The sequence below is a fragment of the Dipodomys ordii genome, unplaced genomic scaffold, assembly GCF_000151885.1.
Source record: "Dipodomys ordii isolate 6190 unplaced genomic scaffold, Dord_2.0 Scaffold74, whole genome shotgun sequence".
Taxonomy (NCBI): domain Eukaryota; kingdom Metazoa; phylum Chordata; class Mammalia; order Rodentia; family Heteromyidae; genus Dipodomys; species Dipodomys ordii.
The window spans coordinates 4,956,781-4,963,416 of NW_012267290.1; the positions used below are offsets into that span (position 1 = coordinate 4,956,781).

A 6,636-nucleotide genomic window follows, 5' to 3' on the forward strand; every position below is an offset into this window, starting at 1 on the left:
CTTCTGAGCTCCATTGAAGCTGGAGGCCCCAGCTCTCCTCCTTTGCTGTAGTGGCCCCGAAGCAGCCCCACCCCTGGCCCAAGGAGAGCTCTTAAGAGGGCTTAACCTCCAAATCTACTTTACTAGAGCAGCACCATAAAGCCTTTCGGTGATTTGTAGAACGACGTTTACTCTGGAGATGTAAAAGGACAGCGTCTCATCGACAAACGGCCCTGGGGGCCTCACGCGCTGCTCATTTTATCCTCCCAACACGTTTCTTTATTTTCACTCATGAAAGCTTGAGAGAGGTTGGCATCTGCATAAAGCTGTCAGATGTCTGCAATGCACAGAGCCGGACGATGGGACTCACCTTGGCCTTGGAGGTGAAACATCTCCATAGCACAGGAAGGAGGAGGAGGGAGAGGAGGAGAAACGGAGGAGGACCAGGGTAGCACATGTGCTAGAGCAAGCAGAAAACGCCATGCTGGGTCTGGAAGGTGCAGAGGATGGTGAGCCTGGGGGGGGGGAGGGAAACCTCTGCTATGCTCTGTTGTTTCTGTGGGTTCTGGAATGTCCTTTTCTAGTAGGATCTATCCATACTCAGAGCTTTTGGAAGTACACATCAGATTCACACACATGGCGCATTGCAGCCTTGCTTTAATGTGGAATAATATTGAAATAAGACGTTGGGATTAGACATCCTGGGAACGCTTTCACAGACTCTGAGCCTCCAAGGAAACAGAAAGAGAAGATGTGTTAAAAGTAATACTGAATCTTTGAAAACATATTGACAGCTCTCAACAGCCTGTCTATGAAAGTAAAATATGAATCGCCTGTAGTTATTGGTTACAATAGATAGGCGGGACCCCTGACTGCAGTTCCAGTGGAAGAGGTAGCCTGGCTCATGCAACCCCGGCGCCTCCGAGGAGCTATCATAAGGAAAACCCCTGGTACTATCTATACCTTAATTACAAAGTAAACTTCAAAATTGAATTACTTTATTGAATAATTAATAATAAATTATTAAAAATCAAATTATTTTTGTGCTAACCACATCTATTAAAAATGTTCGCATTTCATTGTTCAAAAATTCATTTGTGACCAGAATCATACTGAAAAGGTTGATAAAAATCCATTTCAACTCATAGAGTTTAAAACTACCATATATCTGTGTGCAGTGAGATGTATTGGCAATGCAGAGTAACTTATCTTGAAGAAAAATGGCAGTTGCCCACAAAATCAATCTCTGGTAAATCAATTTTTTAGTATGATGATTTATTGAAAGCTATGGTTTCCCAAATTCAATAGCTACAACTTAAAATTAGATTTGTGGGGAGTTTGACAAACAAAAGTTAAGGAAAGAATCCAACTCTCTTTTATCTCTAAAAATGAACTTTCTGATATGGCATGGCACACTGGAATGGCCTAATTATCAGATACTATAATTGTACTACAATATGTGTGTGCATGTATACATGTTTACATTCACATGTGTTGGTGTGTGCGTGTGTACACACTCAGGTAGAACGCATTTTCTTTCAATATCTCATCTTACAAATTACCCAATGTCATAATGATAGAGCGTTTTAAGAAATTATGGCTTCTAGAAATATTATTGTTGTAGAATTATTGTTAATGTGTTCAGTTGGTGACATGGAATTTCAGACTGGTTTTTCATGTCTGGGTATAACTATGTACATAGTTTTTCTCTTCTTAGAAGGTTTTCTTTTCCTCCCCTATGAGACTGAGTTCCATAAAGGCCAAACTAATTTTTCCATCTACCTCCTGAGCCTATTTCACGGTTACTTATAGTATTGGTTCAATTACTCGTTAACTGAGCAATAGATCCACAGATCTGAGTGTAGACGGACTTGTCTTTGTTGTTGTTAGAACTTAGATGTTGGAGGTTTTCTTATTAGTGATAGGACAGTAAGACTTTTCAAGTCAGAGGAAGTTGGGAGTTCGCGCTGCTTTTGAAGGCCCCTGTGTGTCAGAGCAGTGTCCCCATGCGCCAAGCGCACACGCACCTGTGAGCAGGACGGGGACTGGTTTGCTCGGCCTCCTGGGGGGGGAGCGCGTGTCCCAGCGGTGGCCTGCATCCCAGGCCTGCACCCAGCAGATTCCAGCTTCACACTGCACCACCTCTCGGCCACAGATGCTCACAAGCGGTTCACACTCATGCTCTGGGTGGTCACCCTTCCCCCCATCTTCTCAAATCCCATGACTGGCTGCCCAAATCACAGGCTGTGCACCTATAAGAGAAGTGAAATGAGAAGTCTCTGGGGGAGGGAAGGGGCAGTGGAGAAAAACAAAGGAGGCGGCGACAGTGCTCGACAAGCTGACCCATCACCTTACTCGTGTAACCCTCTGTGCAGCGTCCTTACAATAACATAAAATAAAAAAGGAAAGTCTCTCTTTGAAGAGCAAATTTTAATGTAGTTTTAAAAACACCAATGAAGAAAACACTACTGATCTTGCTTAACAAGTTCTTCAAGAAAAAAAAATTAAGGGACTATTTTCTAACACATCGAATTAAATCCCTATAATCCTCAAATCCAAACCTGCTCAGGACACTATTAGAAAGGATAACTGCACATCAATCAGTGCCAAAACACAGATTGAACAATCCTAACAACGCTTCAACACACACTGGCTCTCACAGCCATTGCAGTACATTGAGCTACACAGAGACAGCACGGGGCACCTGAGAGCCGGACGGGCACCGAGCGGAGGAAAAACTACACATGCCAGAGGAGAGCCTAAGAGGCCGAGCGGCAGAATGTCATCATATGCGTCCTTTGTGCAAACGTGCCGGGAGCAGCACAAGAAGCACCCGGATGCTTCCGCCAACTCCTCAGAGTTTTCTAAGAAGGGTTCAGTGAGTGGAAGACCACGTCTGCTACAGAGAAAGGGAAATTTGAAGATGTGGCTAAGGCAGACAAGGCCCGTTATTGAAGAGAAATGAAAACCTACATCCCTCCTAAAGGGGAAACAAAAAGAAGTTCAAGGATCCCAATGCACCCAAGAGGCCTCCTTCGGCCTTCTTCTTGTTCTGTTCTGAGTATCGCCCTAAAATCAAAGGGGAACATCCGGGCCTGTCTACTGGTGATGTTGCAAAAAACTGGGAGAGAAGTGGAACCACACTACTGCAGATGACAAGCAGCCTCACGAAAAGAGGGCTGTGAGGCTGAAGGAAAAGTACAAAAAGGACATTGCTGCCTACCGAGCTAAGGGAAAGCCTGGTGCAGCAACAACAGGAGTTCTGAAGGCTGAAAAGAGCAAGAAGAAGGAGGAAGAGGAGGAAGAGGAAGAGGACGAAGAAGAGGAGGACGATGAAGAGGATGAGGAGGAAGATGAACTGAATACCACTTTGTAATTGAAAAAAAAAAGTTGCCGCTGTTTTGTTGACATTCTGAATGCTTCTAAGTAAATACAATTTGTTTATTAAAAAAAAAAAAAAAACATGGGCTGGGAAGGTGGCTCAGTGGTAGAGCGCTTGCCTTGCATGCCTGAGGCCCTGGGTTCAATTCCTCAGCACCACATAAGCAAAAAGAAAAAAGCCAGAAGTGGCGCTGTGGCTCAAGTGGTAGAGCGCTAGCCTTGAGCTGAAGAGCTGAGAGACAGCACCCAGGCCCAGAGTTCAGGCCCCACAACCAGACGCCCCCCCCAAAAAAAACAAAAAACCCACCAAATACCTGTAAGCACTGTATAAACCTGTAACACACTACAATCCCATTGGGTGTAAGCAGGAATGCACTGAGTTGTACCTTAAAAAGAAAACTATTATTGTATTAAACACACACACATTGTAACACAGGGTGGAAAGGCCGCAAGTTCTCTAAGTGGGGACAGAGAAGGCATTTGGTAACTTTAACAACCACGCATCAGAACGTCGACAGAGAGCCTGCGCGTGTCCAGGTTGCCCGATTCAGGAGAGAGCCCCGCGGAGCACACCGCCCCAGACGGGCTCCGGCCGAAGGCTGCCTCTGGACCAGACCCAGAGCACGGAATTTGCTGTCATCACTCCTAGTGGGGCTCCAGTTAGAAGGCCTGCCCAGTAACAGTGAGATGAAGTAAGCCACCAACGTACGGATATCATAAAGTTGAAAGAGATAAAGTCGCCATGTCACACACATGAACTTATGTGCAGAATACGTGAAGAGTTTGCAATAAAACTGTCACGCTTCACGTGACCGCTTGCGGCATTGCTATCACCAGGCCAATACGCCAGAATCAGCCCTTTCCAAAATACCACCAGGAGAAATACGAAACAAAGCATAAGTCCATGATTTACAATTATGAGAGCAAGAAATAAGCTGAACAAAACACACAAAGACCCCTAGGTGGAAAATTGTAAGACACATGGAAAAATTATGCAAACTTAATTGAGTGGAGACGAGTTAAATGAGGGAGAATATCATGTTAATGGATTGGAAGATTAGAAATGAGCCAGAGTCAAACACCTCTGCCAGCTCGACGTGGCCCCGCGGTGGTCTCAGCGGGAGGTTTCTGCCCCAGTGGACGATGTGGCCTTGCAGTCTGCGTGGGAATTATCAGCGCGAAGGGCAGCCTGGTGTCTCCGTGGAGGGAAGCGGCCACCACCCGCGCGGCAGACGTCCAGCTCCGCGCCTCTCTCGTTCCTCCAGTGCGCAGGCTTCCTGTGGCTGTTCTCGTTAGGTAGCAGCCAGATGCAGCACTGTGCATGTGGGTCAGCAGACAATGGGACTTCCGCTTGGTCCTCAGAGGGGAGAGAGGTGATGCCACCCCGACATCACTCAGGGCTGGCCGGGACCCACCTGGGAGCCCGCAGCCTGGGGAGCGTGCACGGCAAGCCGGGTGTTCTCAATACCGCAAAGAGCTCTCCAGCCTTCATTGTTCTACGTCTTAAATGGAAGGATTGCTATCTTCAAGAGCAGGTGTGTGATGCTTTCGTGGCGCTTGCCTGTGTTGGATCTGAAGACACCCTCACTCCACGAGGTTACGGTGGCTCCATGCTCCCAGTTTCTTTTGAGAGAGGGCCTGGGTTTGGAGCCCAGCTAGAACTCACTACGTAACTCAACCTTCTCAGTGCTGGGATTGCAGACACCATGCCAGTGCCTCGTTCCTTCACAAGAGAAGACTCCAAATTCCAAAACATTTCCCAACGTCGTCTATTTTTACATTCATGGGAACTTGGGAGGGGAGGGGAGGATGGAGGAGGAGGAGAGGGGAAGGAGGAACTAGACTTCTGATCATTCTCAGGGCTGGGGGGGGGGGTTGTGGGAAGCCTGTCACTGTGCTGGGCTTACTGCGCTATGAGTAATTCTCCCCCGAGCCTCGGTTCCTCTCTCCCCGCGCCTGTCCTGGGTCTGCCTTGGTGACTGTGAGCCGCTGTCCGACGGTCTCATCCGTGTCCTTCCCTGCTCTCACATGCTGACCCCTCTGTCATCGTCAGCTTGGGGATGATGCCTTCTGTGATCTTCTCATGGGTCTCTGTGTTCACCTCAGACAGCTGGTGTGACCCTTGGAGAGCCGGCTTGGGTCACAGGTACAGCTGGGGTCATGGGCACAGGGAGGAGAGGCTAGCCCATCTCTGGTGAACATAAACCAAATCCTGGAAGGGATGTCTGCTAACTGAACTAGACAGCCTAGACAGCCATCAGAGGGTCAAACGTCAGAATCCAAGTCCTTCTGTTCTAGGAAGACAAGGGGTCATGGGGCCTGGGGGGCCTGGGGAGCCTGGGGGCATCGGGGATGGAATGGCTGGTCCAATCTGGTGCCGAGGCGTCCTTACCTGGGGCCTCCGCCCTCCCTCCAGGACCCAGGCCCAGGGTGCAGCACCTGCTCCTCCTCCCCCATCTTCCCCCTATCTGCCCACCCCATCTCTCCTCCCCTATCCTCCCCATCCATTCCCCCTCCTTTCCCCCATCCTCCCTCCCTCCCTCCGCCCCCCTCCTTCAGAGCGTGGTCAACCGCCCACACACTGTCACAGAACCCGTGCGGGACTGACTTGAGCTCGCCAGGTACAGTCTGCGTACAGTCTCGGTATCTGCACATTGTCACGGCGGTATTCGCGCACAGTCAACAGCACCGCGTACTGTCACAGTACACGCACTGACCCATGGGAGCCCTGCCCTCCCAGCCCCTCGGGACCGTTTTTCGGACATTCCTCCACCACTGGTGCTGGGCATGGATGTGGACCACAGCCTCTGGACTGCCACACCGGCGTGGCTGGGATCACAGGCGTGCACCACCCCACCCGGACCCAAGTAGGGATGACATGCTCATAATCAAAACAATGCAGGGATGACTTGCTCACAATCACAGCAGTGCAGGGATGATGACATGCTCACGATCACAGCAGTGCAGGGATGATGACGTGCTCACGATCATAGCAGTGCATGAATGACGTGCTCACGATCACAGCAGTGCAAGGATGATGACGTGCTCACGATCACAGCAATGCAGTGATGATAACGTGCTCATGATCACAGCAGTGCAGGGATGATGACGTGCTCACGATCACAGCAGTGCAGGGATGATGACGTGCTCACGATCACGATCATAGCAGTGCATGAATGATGTGCTCACGATCACAGCAGTGCAGGGATGACGTGCTCACAATCACAGCAGTGCAGGGATGATGATGTGCTCACGATCACAGCAGTGCAGGGATGA

The 6,636-nt window shown here is 49.2% G+C and overlaps 1 pseudogene; it reads left to right on the forward strand.

Annotated features, from left to right (window-relative positions):
* Window positions 1–460: 460 nt before the first annotated feature.
* On the forward strand, window positions 461–3,355 carry LOC105991564 (annotated as a pseudogene).
* Window positions 3,356–6,636: the final 3,281 nt, after the last annotated feature.